The sequence below is a fragment of the Syzygium oleosum genome, unplaced genomic scaffold, assembly GCF_021117445.2.
Source record: "Syzygium oleosum isolate NSW1041296 unplaced genomic scaffold, Sole_v2.1 Sole_v2.03, whole genome shotgun sequence".
Taxonomy (NCBI): Eukaryota; Viridiplantae; Streptophyta; class Magnoliopsida; order Myrtales; family Myrtaceae; genus Syzygium; species Syzygium oleosum.
The window spans coordinates 2,542,231-2,557,302 of NW_026607487.1; the positions used below are offsets into that span (position 1 = coordinate 2,542,231).

The following is a 15,072-nucleotide window of genomic DNA, read 5'->3' on the forward strand; positions in this document are numbered from 1 at the left end:
TGGTTGAATCTGGTGGAATCGCTTGCTAGCCCTTGTCCCGATGTTGTTTTCAAAACATTAATGGTTGATTGAACTCCCTTATGACAAAAAGCCTGTTCGACTAAAATTATGAAAGTTCTGATTTTGGGTCCATGGGCCCTATACGTACCCGAATTCTCCAAAATTACTTAAACCTAAAACATCCAAAATACTCGGGTTTTGCATAAGTTCTTTTTTTTTCTTGAAAATAGTTAAAAAAAAACCAGATTTTTCCAAATATCGATCATGCTGGTCTATTCTCTTCAATAATCGCACAAAACCTTTCAAAGGTTGCGGATTAGAATTGTCAACAACAAAAATTTATCCAAACGGATCTGATCGACTAGAGAATTTTTGGATATCCATAAAAACATTGTCCGTTATATTGGCAATTTTCGTAATTTCTGGAAAATGACAGAAAATTCAGATGTTTTTCCGGAAATTATGAAAAATTCACAATTGTACTGTTTTTTGTTTTTTGCGCCGGTTACAATGGACAACTTGAAAGTGAGCAAAGCTGCTGGTTTCAATGCATTTACACATTTAATATGTGGACAATTTTTAGGTGAACTTTATTTTTGCGGGTTGAATTAGAAAAACTCGTCATAAAGTGTGGTTTTCACGCGATTTTACTGCTTACAGCAAAGACGTAACTTTTATGTGTATATATAGTGTGGAAAGTTACCGACCTACGACGGATTAGACAATATGATTTATGCATGTTTAGGGCCGGGAGGAGAATGTAGAATTTTACAGGAAGTAAGAACGTCTTTGATAATGATATAATGGAAGATTCACAAGCCGATTAGAGCCACATTTAACTGTTTAACAAAATGGTTTTTGAAGTGTGGATATGAACAGAAGTGGTCATTCCGTACTCTGGTCCACATTGTGTGGCTTGACTTTGGTTTGCCATATGAAAACAACTTCATTGCTACCAGTCAATCAGCAATAGAGGGATACCTGTCCGTCAATAATAATTCGAGACTTATCGTCTACTACGGTCTCTCTCTCTTTTCTCACTTTATCTTTCGCATTCGGCCTCTCTCTTGTAGAAACCATTTGAGACTATCGTCTACTGATTAGTCTTCACTCGCTTTCTCTGTTCTTTTCCCTCTTGAAAGTTCTCGCCCAGGCTTGTTCAGGGTCTCCTCTTCCCGATCTCGCGCCTCTCGTCGCATCTCAGCTCGCAGAAGGTAATCACTTTTTCATCCCTTATTACCGTGTCGTTTCTGTTGATTCTGTCGCTTTGTTATCGGAATAATCGGCTGAGCTAAGTGTGTTTCCGGGCCCTTTTTGCCTATTGGGGATGTGGGGGTGGCTGCTGAATAGCAGAGGAGGGTCTTCTATTCTCTCTTTTGGAGCCGCTGTTGCCTGTTAACGAGGTATGTCCCCAGCTCAGATTTTACTTCGGTGCAAAAAGAAAGCCCTTTGTTTTTTACTTTAGATGTGGCCAATCCTATGATGGCCTCGCTGTCTAATTGTTAGTTGCATCGTAATTCAGTATTTGATCTTTTGTTGAACTAGAACGAGTAGGTCTGCAAGCGCGCTAGACGCTATTGCGTGCAAAATTGCCACATTTCCCTTGAATCCAGAGACCATTTTTTTTATGCGTTGTGAGGTTTCTCTGTGTTTGAAGGTCCTAGATTAATTTATAGAAAAATAAATCAGAAAAATAAAAGTAGGCTGGTTCGAGGGTCAACTAGTTTAGTTCTCAGTTACAAACACGGAGAACCGATTATTATGGAATAAGTTCCTAATTCTTAGGTTAGAACTTACTCATCCTGAAACCAATCATCCTACAAGTAAGTTTTCTCTTAAGGAGATTTCATTCAACAATTTTAACTCCCTATAGAACATTCCAAATAAGTAATATTCCGTTTTCCTTGAATTGTTGGACCATTAGTCCTAGAAAGTATATTCCCCTTCATCTCTAACTCGTTATCTCCCTTCTTTAGCCAAAAAAGAAAAGAAAAGAAAAGGCTCATTTTCTCCCTTCAAAGCTTTAAAAATTGACCGAGTCTTTACATGAAAGAAAGGAAAAGTAAATGAGAAAGTACAGGGAAAGTTTGAGCATTTTAACTATATTGCTACTGTTTACCTGCTCTCAACTCACGATAGTTTCAATCATTACAATATAAAACATACCAAAATCCATAGTATGATACTTCTTAAGATCTTTTACATAATATCCAATAGTAAGAAAAAAACCTAGTTGATCTTATGACACACACATGAAAACAATCAAATGAATTGAGCCATACGCGCATATTAGGAGATTCACCTAGCTTTACATCACTCATTTCTTACACCTCTTTTGTTACAAACAATAAATTCATTCTTCCAAATGTGATTAATCAATTTTAACCTGACTTATCACGAATTTAGCTAATAATCCTGTTCTACTTCCATTTAATTGGATAAAAAATCTTTGCGGTGATATTCTCAAGGTGGGCCTTACAGCAAAAATGGGGACAAGCACTCAACGCCATTGTTTCAAACCTTGGTCGTCTCTGATTTTCTTATCTTCTTCTCCTTCTTCCATCGAATTAGTACCTAATTTCTAATCATTCAGACTAACATGGAGAAAGGGCAAAGTCAGAGCAAGGCAAACAAAGAGATGCCCCGTTTCATATCAGGTTGTTCCTTTGCGGTGCTTCTTGCGTCTCTCGTGCTTGTATTCAATAATCTCAATAAGAAGAAAAAGAGTGCATAACATACAATATATCAATCAACTTTTTAGATTTGAAAATTTGAGATGAAAGGCTCGGTGATAACATACCAATTCAAAATAAATTCTTTTTACATGGAATTGTAGCATGTGATGCCGACGTGAAAAAATAAGAGAGAAATGATAATAACTATTTGTTCATCTCTACCTTGCATTTCGAACTTCATTAAAAATATGACAATTTTAAATAAAATTAAAGTATGAAATCGCCGAATTTGAACCAAAACATAAAAGAAGTGAAGCAACCAACCCGATACGAATAGAGAAGCAACATTCACACAAAAAGAGAAAAGAACATGAGAGAGAGAGAGAGAGAGAGAACAAAGACGGTCTAAGATTGATTGAAGTTAAGCAAGAGGGAGAGTACTGTGTTCCGAGCCATTGGAAGAGAGAGGAACGTATCGCTTGGAGAAATAAGGCCGAGAGACTTACACTTTTAGCAATTCTTTTTTTCTTCGGAAAAAAGAAATTATGTGAAACTTTCGTCAAGCGGTCCTTAAAGACTGCAAAAATTCAGAGACTTTGGACATTCTTTTTTATCATTGTTTTTGTAAGCGATCATATTACTAAAGATACAACTGACAATTCATGTTGTGTCATATTAATTGTGTCATGTCAAGTTACGATATAACACTAATATGGCAAAACCCAAACAAGATGTGTTCAATAAACTCGTTGAACTACCACAATATGAACACGACACTTTTACTAAAGCAGGTTAGACGACGTGACATGACAAATGCAATTATTAAACGTGTCACCATACGAAATGTCAACACAACACCATGCAATATGCTAACCTGTATACATGCAAAAAGATGCAACACATAGCATTACATCTAAAGCAAAGAGTAAAATTGCTTCCCGTGATATTCTAATTACAAGTGAGACACAACCTTTTGTATTAATGTTAATCCTATTTAAGAGCCATAAAATTTTATCACCCAAAAAGCCCCAAATTTGGAACATACTAAAGCCATCAGTTTCAAAATCTAAAAATTAAGAACAAAAAAACTAGACCATGAAAGAAGAGAGGGAAAGTTAAAATTCCTGGAAATATGTTTGGATACATGTTAGGTGGAAATTATGTAAATGGAACTTAATTTCATTGATAGACTTAATTATCCTTCAATCTATTCATCCTTAAAAAGGAAGTAAGGCCAATTTTGGAAGAAAAGTGCAATTTTTGCATTTCCTCTCATTTCTATGCACTTTTAGAAAGAAATGAAGTGGGGGCTCAAAAGGAAGTATTTCCCTTTCATTTAGAATCATTTTCATCGACTACCTTCATAATTCAAACAGCTGGGCAATTGAAATTTTTTCCTCCATTAATATTTTAGCTTTAGTTAATTTTACATATGAGCGATCCCTAAAACTTGAAACCCGCCAAATTAAAAACGTGATTGATGGAAATTTCCTCCAATTAGGAAAGTGCACACATCCAGAGGATGAGTTTTTTCGGGCAACAATTACATGACACTGCATTAGTTTGGCCAATGGGAATGGGATTAGACAGAAGGGGTTGTGAAAATGAGGTGGTGGAGATAGTTAGGGTTGTTTATATATTTGGCTAAAAATAATAAGAGTAAGGTCGAAGATCATGATAAGGATTAAGCATCATGTGAGCTTATATTCAAAGGAAGATGCTTCCATGGAGTTTCGTGCATAATTTCAATATCTTAGGTGTGAACTGAAAGAATCCATCTTTAAATATCATAGACTTGCATAGAAGTGATGTAGTTGTTCAAATGTGTTTTAAGGAAGTCGGTAAATTACGCTTCAATCTGTTTAATTTCAAATATGTGTTTCTGAAGAAGTAAATGATATGAGCTTTTTGGGGGCCTCTTCAGGGCCACCTAATCTTCCTCAGTGAAACGACGTCGGCTAACTCAACTGAAGGCCGTGTCGTTATTGTTAGAAATATTAAAATTGTTTTGTCTTTAATACAAACTTGGTCTTCAAGTTTGACAAACTTGGTCTTCAAGATGAAACAAACTTGGTCCTCAAGTTTGACCAACTTGGTATTCAAGAAAATTTCCTTAGGAGTAGTATAAATAGGTTATTCCCTCCCTATTTGTGTAAGTGTGTATGAAAAGCCATAGAAAGAGAGAGTTGAGAGTTGTAAGAAAAAAGCTTATAGAACTAAGCTTGTATTCCTCTCGTGAAAAGCCCGTGCAAAAGGCATTTTGAATATTATTCTCTCTCGTTTGTGTATCTCAGTGTGCTTCTCACCAAAAACATCAAAGTTTGTCCATATCCTTTTGGTTCCTATAGTTATTACCTTTCTCAAGAACACAAACCTTCTTCAAGCATTGCCTAGGGGAGAAATGGACGTCCACGTTATCCGGAGTGGACCAAGCCAACAAGCATTTGCAGAAAAAACATCTTTCGTTTCAACTTTCCCCTCTCAGATCACCATGGACAAAGAGCAAAGTCATGGAAATGGAAAGAGAAAGAGAGCAGGGGAAAAGAGTATAGAGGGAGCATCCACTTCTTCGTTCGTCTCTCCGGTACCCACAGATGTAGGGAGCGGTCAATATGATGTGTTCTTGAGCTTTAGAGGCTCGGATACCCGCAAGGCATTCACTGATCACCTCTACCATAGTTTGATCGAGGCAGGGATTGTACCGATTTGCGTGTTCAAGGATGATAACAGCATACCAATCGGTGAGGAATTTGGTTCGAAGATTCTCGATGCCATCACACGATCTAAGATTTCGATCCCCGTCATCTCTGAAAATTATGCTTCGAGCAAATGGTGCCTCCGCGAGCTCATTCATATCATGGACCGCAAGAAGAGCACATCACACATAGTGTTGCCCATTTTTTACAAAGTGAACCCATCAAATGTGCGGTATCTAAAAGGAAGTTTTGGGGAGGCATTCCATTCGCGTAAAAAGCATTTTGATGAGAAGGATATCCACGAAGGGCGCGAGCACTTAGAGAAGTGAGTGACTTACATGGATGGGAATCCGAGAAAGTTGCTAACGGTACTTTGCTTCGCTGAACTTTTCCTTTTTGATAAGTGAGTTTTCTTGTTCACGCGAAACGGATGAATCACAATGGTTTCCAACGAATCAAAATCAAAGAAATGACAACCCTCCCGTCAATAGTATCATTCACCAAACAATACGCTTAGAAAGGACTCGAATGCTCGCTCTCCGAAGCTTTATCACCCCTGCATACAATAGACCTCCTCATGCCAATGAAAGTCGGCTCGGTTGAAACTGATCGGGCACTTTCACATTTACCATGTCTAGGTTTGATTTCCACTATCAGTAAACCCCATTGGTAGAGATCCGTAAATCAACTATAAGTCCTCAATTTAGACATGTGTGTCGCCCTAGCCTTAGAGTGGAGTAACCTCCTTTTCTCCTAAACTTTTTTAATTAAAAAATCGATCTCCTATCATTCAACTAGCAGCAATCTTAAGCCTTATAACAGATATTATACTTCTAAAGACTCTTAACGAGCCAGGTGCACCATCTTATTCTATTTCAACAACATCCATCTAACGAAAGAGAAAAAAATGAAACGGCCACTAGCTATCATCCCTCATTGTTATTTGTGAAACCAAAATATCTTGCATGTTAATTGGCCCCATCCATTCTTCACATGTATGTCGGTGTCTTTTGATGAGATTAAGTATAATTACGAAATTATCAATTGAGTTTTGTTGTTGGACAGGCATGAAGGAGAATTAGTGAAAAAAATTAAGAAAAAGGTTATGAGCAAGTTGCGACAAGATTTTCAGCTTGATGTTAGTAAGCACTTAGTTGGAATTGGTGATCATGTGAACAAAATCAGAATTGGGTAGACACTCCAACCACTAATGCTCGAATGATTGGAATCTATGGCATGGGCGGGATCGGAAAACGACACTTGCCAAGGTAATCTATAACCTATGTCGAATGACTTTGTGCATCGTAGCTTCCTTGCAGATATTCGAGAAATAGCTTGCCGCAAAAGTATTCCTTATCTACAAAAGCAACTAATTAAGGACATACTGAAAATCGAACATAAAGTTGGGAATGTTGATGATGGAATTAATAAAATCAAATCTGGATTCAGAGGAAAAAAGGTTCTCATTCTTCTGGATGATATAGATGACAACAATCAACTAGATGCGCTGGCTAGGGAACGTAATTGGTTTATGGCGGGAAGCATGATCATTGTTACAACTAGAAATGAAGCCGTTCTCGATCAATCTGAATTTGAGGTAGACCACAAGTATGAATTGAATGGATTGGATGAGGTGCATGCTTTGCTTCTGTTTAACAGACATGCGTTTCGCATGGACCATTCTCCGAGGGACTTTGAGGGTATATCTCATGATATCATATCCACCATGGGTGGGCTTCCTTTGGCACTTAAGGTCGTAGGTTCATACTTGTATAAAAAAACGAATCGAAAAGTATGGGAAGATGTGCGGAAGCAATTAGAAGGCCAACCACATAAAGATGTCCAAAAGATATTGCAAATAAGTTATGATGCATTAGAAGATGGACATAAGCAGATTTTTCTCGATATTGTTTGTTTCTTTATTGGCAAAGGGAGCGAAGTGCACAAATTCGCCATGTACATGTGGGAGGACTGTGGGTTTTATCCAAATCAAGGAATTGAAGAATTGAAGTTGAGGTGCTTAATTAAAATTGGAGATGATGGTGAGTTTACGATGCATGATCAACTAAGAGATCTTGGAAGGAGCATTTTTTGTCAAGGACAACCGCTTGACGAACGTAGTGGGCCATGGGATTGCAACTACAGGGGAGCCTCAAGAGTAGTACGGGACAATAAGGTAAAATATGGCACTCCTTTCTTGTTCTCTCCCTCTTATTTTAATATATTTAATCTGATCAATTCTAGTATTTCATCTAGCATGAACAGATGCTCTTACTTTCTAGTAAAAAAATTTGTGTAAACATCCATTTATGTCCATCATATATTAATCGTGACAACTAAATAAATTATAAGTATTCGAAAGATGAAAGAGTTAAATCATTCGATTCGATTTCATTGATATAAATTACATCCGTAAAAATTTAGGAATCGGCAAATAATATGTATTAGGGCCAATTATAAGTGTCCGAATGTAATGTGGTGCTCTTGTGATTTAGGAATCCAAATTTTGATTTTTTTTCTTCATTTTGATTTTGAAGATACTCGTCCCTCTGCTCTACCAGTTATTTCTATCTCTTTTCATTCTTATTTCCTCTTAATAGATAAGATAGCAAAAATCCCCTTAAAAATATTTTCAGTAAAATCTTACTTTTTTTAAGGTTTTAACACGTTCACCTTGCTCATTTTTTATAACAAACATTCCTATCTGCTATAAGTTCTTTTATATTATTTATATTTTTTGGGACAATGCCTCTTTTGTGCTAGAAACCGCTAGACTAACTTGACTATTTATAAAAAAAAGAAAAGAAAACTTGACTAATCAAAGGAAATGTCATGCTGATTATTATATCCACACCTTTGTATTCATTATATATGACTTTCAGCATGAAGCCAAAATTTTCAATTATGTTTATCTTTTACTTAAATTATCAATGTTCATGTCATATTATTATAATATATTTGTCCATCTTGATGCCTCATAGGCTCATGACTGATCAGTGGCGAGGAATTAAGCCTAGCAATTAACCAAGAGATGTTGGGCAATGGAAACATCTTTATATTCTTGATATAATTTGAATTAGTTCGTTCCTATGATTCGATATCACACTCTTTTGTTGATCAAATAACTTCTTAATATTAGCAAAAAGAGCACACCATACTGGTGTTTGGAAAAATGAAAAAAAGTCAAATCTATTTTGAACAGACAGATATGTTGAAAGATGATAATTGGTGTCGGAAAAAAAATTAAATGATTGTAAGATGGAAAGATTTTGATTTAACTTTGGAAAATGAAATACTTTTGGGACTAATTTCCAATTGTCTTGACTATTTAAAATATAATTCTATCTATTTTGTTATATCCTATTTCTTCAACTAATTCTAGTGAAATATATGCGAATTGTGTGTAAACTCTTGAGGAAAGTTTGAGGTTTGAAATCCCTTTTCCATATAGTAAACTTTTTAATGTAATATATCGTAAAGATTGGTGTACAAGTGAAAATTATGAAAGATAGCGCGGGGTGATGATTATAACAATTTAGTGACTTTTCCTGCAAACAAACTTAAGAGAAATTATACCCATTGCAGGCTTTTAACTATTTTAAGCAGAGAGACAAACGAGTCAAACAATAAAAGTAAATCAAACCAACCAAAAAAACAATCCTAACCAATTGAACTTTTGGAGGAAAATATAGGTATTATTATTTGTCGCGACCGAACTCCCGAGCCCTTTTTTAAACGACATGCAAAGAGAAGGGGGGCTCACCTGGTACGTGCTAAGTCTAGGTTCGGGACTTAACTCGGGCTCTCCCAAGCCCATACCATATCGCGACTTAGGGTTTAAGTTTTTAACATGCAAGTGGTTTATATCGAGGAGTCGCCACTAATCGATTTGGGGTGGGTCGATTAGAAACCCAAATAGGGTGATGGGAGAATCACCCTATTCCTACGAACCAGAGATTAACTGAATTCGGGGACTTGGTTACACTAGTTAGATAACTAATGCCCTTTCGGTACCATTTTACCCTGTTCATTTCTGAAAACATTTGTCAGGCAATTTTGATTGATTTTAGGACCTTTCTCCTAACATGTGAGGTGATCAAGCGAGTGCATAATCAGAAACGATTAGCAGTCAGGAACACAACCATTCATGCAGCCTAAGGTTCTAACCTTAACTAAGTCAGATGACATTCAAAACACAACAGCTCAAGCAATTGTATTAAAAACATGCATAACAATACAACGGTAATAAAAACTATCATGCAAAATACTACCGCGTAATCCTAGGTTTATCTAATTTAAACATGGTAAATTATGCATAATAATACTATAACAAATAAAACATTTAGAATATAATACAATTTTAAAAAAAAAAAAAATTAATTTTTTAATTTTTTAATTTTTTTTCGAAAAAAAAAAAAAAATAATAATAATAATACAGAAGAAAGAACAAAAAATAATAATAATAATAATTTTTTTTTCTTAAAATTTTTTTTAAAATTTTTAATTTTTAATTTTTTTTAATAAAATAATATTATAATATTAACCGGGTCGGGCCGGATCCGACCAGTCAACCTGATTCGACCCGGGCGTTGACTCGGGTCTGAATCTGATATCCGGTCGGTCGGAACCGACCGAGTCAACGGATCCGACCCGGGCGTTGACCGGCTCTGATCTGTTGATTCGGGTCGAATCCGACCCGAACAAACAGACCATGGAGGAGGGCGCCGCGAGGCCAAAATTGGCCGTCCGCCGTGGCCGACCCAGCCGCCGCGCCCTAAGTCGCCCGACTAGGACCGCCTCGTGGCCGTGCCACTCACTCCGAGCCGCCGAGTCGGACCACCGTTCGCCACGGCGATGAAACAAAACCGGCGTGGTTGAGACATTTCGTCGAACGCCGGCGGCGCGTGGAAAAAACGGGGGATTCCGACCTCCTCCGCGATCCGGGTCGATCTACTCCGGCGGCTTGGGTTCACCTCCGACGGCGACTAGTGAGTCGGGACCGACGACGGTATGGGCCGGATTCGCGCGAAACGGCCGGCGCGAGTCCCGCCAAACCGAGCCAAAAATCGTGGGAAAACAGGGAGCTTCGCATGCCGAGGGGGGCTCACCGGCCGACTGCGCGTCCGGGCGGCTTCCGCAGTCAGCGGCGCCGACGACCGCCGCTGGTTCTTCTTTAGCTCGGCGGACTCTCGCTCCCTCTCTCTTCTCTGTTTCACTCTCTAATCTCTCTCTGCCTCTCTCGGTTTCTCTCTCTCACTGTTTTTCTCTCGCTCCGTTTTCTCTCAAAATGTCCGACCGGGCCGCTTCCGGGGTCACTTGGTCGGCTTTTGGTGGTGACGACGAGGCCGGCTGGGACATGCAAGACCCTCCGAGGCTCCTCTCTCTTCTCGGTTTCTCTCTGATTCTCTCCGGCCTCTCTCGGACTCTCTCTCCGTTTTTCTCCAAAAATGGCCGACCGGGGGCCTCTCTCTCTCTCTGACCTTAAGGCGGCATCGACGTGTCTCTCTGCCTCTCTGCGTCGGCGTGACCTCGGCCTGCACCGGCCTACGCCACGCCACGACTTTCGTGGCCATTTGCAGGCCGGTGCAGAGCAGAGCAAAAGGGGGGGGGGGCCGGTTCAGTGAAGGTGCAGAGAGGGAGAGAGAGCCTGGGAGATGAGGAAGACGGGACTGGCCTTAATGGCCAGTCCCTGTGGCGTGCCCGCCTGGGCCTCCTCTGACCGGATGACGACGATGAGGAGCGGCGCCGCCGTGCGTCACGCTTCGGTCGCGCACAGGGGAGAACAGGGGAGGAGAGAGCGACCGGCGCAGGGGAAGGAAGGAAGGAAGAAGGCGGGCCGGGCCGTGCCCAAGAAATGGCGTGGGGAAAGAAGAAGGAAAGGAAAGCGGGTAGGGCCCGCTGAAGGGAAAAAAGAAAAGAAAAAGGGCGGGGCCCGGGAAAAAAGGAAAAAGGAAAAAGAAATGGGTAGGGTCGGCCCGACTCATCCTACCCGACTCGATTTTTTTTTTTTTTTGGTGTTTTTTTTTTTTTTTAATTTTTGTTTAAAATTTAAGAAAATATGCTCTAATAGGCCCTATTAATTCACATATGCCTAATGTCTATATGCAATGCATTTAAATAGAAATATTTTTTTGTTTTAGGAATTAAAGAAAATTAATTCCTAAATTTTGTGTAATTAATTTTGGGCAAATCAAAAATAGGTGTCAACAGCTGCCCCTCTTTGAAGGTGAGCTCGCAGAGATTGAGCTCGCAGAGGTTACGTTCAAAGATAAAATGGCACCTAAATTTGGCCCATGCATGTTCGATGAATGTTATTTTTGGCGAGACTGGAGTCCCATTTTTATGATGCGATAAGATGATGCGTGCTAAAGCAAATAAAAACATACCTGGGGCTACTTACCTTGCCGAAGGGTAAAGTAATTCCAGATAGTTGATATTGTGTGTCGAGGACCCGAACCTGTCTTCTGGCCGCCTTGACGGGAAAATGGTTTGTCTAGGACCCGAACCTTTCTTCTGGCCGCCTTGACGGGATTGTTTTTGTCTAGGACCCGAACCTTTCTTCTGGCCGCCTTGACGACCGGATTTTGTTTGGTGTGTCTAGGACCCGAACCTTTCTTCGGTCGCCTTGACTGACTGGATTTTGTTTGTCAAAGTACCTGGGGGTCGTCGCCCGAGGGTTTGATGGTTTGCCTGGTGGGTCCTCGCCAGCAGGTCTTGAAAAGGCTCAAACGATGAGCACCTGGGGGTCCTCGCCCGAGGATTTGTTGGTTTGCCTGGTGGGTCCTCGCCAGCTAGGGTCTTGAAAAGGCTCAAACGATGAGCACTGGGGTCCTCGCCCGAGGATTTGTTGTGAACATGGGGCCGGGCCCCATGCTCAGAGGGTGAACAACGGGGTCAATCCGATGTTCAGAGGGTGAACAACGGGGTCAATCCGATGTTCAATTGGTGAACAACGGGGTCACTCCGATGTTCAGAGGGTGAACAACGGGGTCAATCCGATATTCAGAGGGTGAACAACGGGGTCAATCCGATGTTCAGAGGGTGAACAACGGGGTCAACTCGATGTTCAATTGGTGAACAACGGGGTCACTCCGATGTTCGGAGGGTGAACAACGGGGTCAATCCGATGTTCAGAGGGTACCGTAACAATCGTAGGTACATAGATTTTTGGAATCGGGCATGGGTAGAATATACTTACCTGGGCACGTTCCTGCCTCTTAAGGGCGTGTCTCCTGTCAGACAAGTTTTTTGTGCAAAGACATACGTATTCATCGGAGAAATAGACAACTGAGGCTATTCTTGAATATCGTATGAAATATCTTGACCAGCTAGTCAAGATGCTTTTCTTTTTCAAAGGAGCACCCAATTTACCTTCTGGGTAGTTTGAAAAGAAATCTGATGAAATACCTGGGATTTCTTACCCGGAGGTTTGATGTATCATCTGCTGAATACCCGACCTTTTTCAGGGCATCTCTTTTGTGATGATAATGAGGGCTTTTCAGTGCCCGAATTTTCATGTTCTATCACTGGGGATTAGAACTCTGAGCTGCAAAAGCATGCTGTGTCAATTCCACTTGGGGAGCGGAAGAAATTTTCTGTGACATCTTTGGAGACGCTCCAAAGGTCATATGTTCTTTGAATCTTTGAGGATATTTTACCTGTCAAAAAGAGTTAGCGCAAACATGCATGCATTCATCAAGGATAGACAAGCTATGCTATTCCAGAATGCGCATTTGAAAATTCATGCATGATGATTTTGCCATGCTCATCACCAAACATCCACCGAGGGTAAATCAAGACAATTTTCGCTTGGGAGGTGGACTTCTCAAGATGTTGAACGAGGGATTCTCAATCAGAAAGGACTTTCCACTCGCTCTCGTTGAAAAGGGCTATTTGTCCCGTCCATTAATGCGGGAACATCAAAAACACTCAATCTGACCGTTATCACATCCGCAAGGGTTTGAGTTTTCTCGCAAGCGGTACGACGCTGCCAATCTGAGAGGTCTTCTTCAGGGTCGTAATGTAGGCTTGGTCAATGGCTTAATGAAGGTGACTGTTCAAGTCAATGCCATGAAAGAAAATATTCTGCAATCATCTCCGGGTTTACAAGTCAAGAACCCTGCAAAACGAGATAGAAATAATCTTGCTCGCACTTCCTCGAGCGTTGTTTATAAACATTTGAAATTTCACGTTAAATCAAGTGCCCTAATCAGAAGAGACTTCATGAGGGATGTAACGTGGGCTCGGTTCACAGGTTGAGAAACGAAAGGATCGTTAGGCTCAAAAATGTGTGTAAGGGTGAGAGTTGGTGATCATCTTGGCATTGTCACCTGTCTTTTCTTCACTGTCAGGATCTCTTTTGGAAAACTCCCTGGGCAATCCCGTGTTTTAGCTTCTTTGACAACTTTTCTTGAGGAGCTTCTGCGTCCACCATTTTCCTAGATACCATTCTATCTCTGTGACAGATCTTTGTCAAGACAGAGTTTCTAAAGTAGGAATTTGTATCGAAGAAGAACTCAAGTTTAACCCTTTGGGGTCGTCTTTTCCACCGTTTTTCTTCTTCTCCTTTTTTTTTTTTTTTTTTTTTATTCATGGGCATTGGCCTTGCTTTTACCAGGCACACTGCTTTTTCATGCCCCTAGTTTTCAGCATTTGTTTTTTTGCTGCTCTCTTTGGTGTTGTCGACTAGCCTAAACAAGTTTGAGCGAACAATGTTATTAGGCTCTTAGAGTCTTCATCTTGATCTCAGATTGGACCCCGATGCTCAAGCCGTAGTGACTTTTGCCTTGCCCACAGTAGGGATGATCACCAACTGGGTTGGTACGAAATGAAATCGCCTACCAATGGCGGGTAAGGGATATAAGTGTATGGGATAGAAGAAGAACCGCTCTTCGTCATCCTAGTGGCACTCAAATTATCGTGAGAGTTCACCTGCAATAATAACACTCAAAGATTAATGCAAATGAGAGCAAGAAAATTTCTATTCATCTTTTCACTTTGTGCGAGCTGCTGCAGCTGATGATCATAGAAAATTTTAGATATTACAAACTCCTCATCCTTCCTGTCTTACTCAGTGACAATATCACTGTTATCAATAAGATATTGGCATTTTGGACAGGCTTTAATTTGCTGCTTCTCTCTTGACAAAGCCCTCTTAGCCTCGACTGTTCAGCCGTCGATGGTGTGCTTGTCTTGGAGGACTCTGTCGAGGGCCGCCGGATCCATAAGGACGACGAGGCCGAAACCACGGGAGTAGTGATCGAAAGGGAGGGACGCTCTTCTTGCTCCCTCTGAATTTGAATTCTCCCTGTGATGCTGATTTATCTCAAGCTGCCCCAATGTGGGGTAGTTCTTGACAGGGGTGATTTAAAAGGAACCTTCAAGTGTATGGGCTCAAATGGTCAAGCAAAGGATTAATGGTAGTGTATGGGGCAGAGAAATGAACTGCCTCTCATCATTTTGGCTACCGTACCTTATGCGAGAAACCCCTTTACCTTGTAGAAGTGAAACCTTTTTGCTCATCTTGCAAGGGTTTGGTACTTGAGAATGTGTTTAGGCTAAGGATTGCCTCTCATCATCCTGAGACACCTCGTTCAATACATCGGAGCAGTTCGACACCATTCGTCGAATTGTCAAAATTTTCACAGGGAATTGGTGAATTAAACAGGTAAAATTACCATGCGAAATTCTTTCCAAAAGAC

The 15,072-nt window shown here is 40.3% G+C and overlaps 2 protein-coding genes across 3 annotated transcripts in view; both read left to right on the forward strand.

Annotated features, from left to right (window-relative positions):
- LOC115662493 (disease resistance protein RPV1-like) overlaps positions 1-15,072 on the forward strand; it is a 193,121-nt gene that overhangs the window by 167,442 nt on the left and 10,607 nt on the right. The gene's annotated exons all lie outside the window — the stretch shown is intronic.
- Positions 1-15,072, forward strand: part of LOC115662822 (disease resistance protein RPV1-like) — a 207,020-nt gene that overhangs the window by 605 nt on the left and 191,343 nt on the right. Inside the window, exon 2 of the mRNA XM_056309531.1 lies at positions 1,074-1,403. The gene's annotated coding sequence lies outside the window, so the exon portion shown is untranslated. The remainder of the gene's footprint in view (positions 1-1,073; positions 1,404-15,072) is intronic.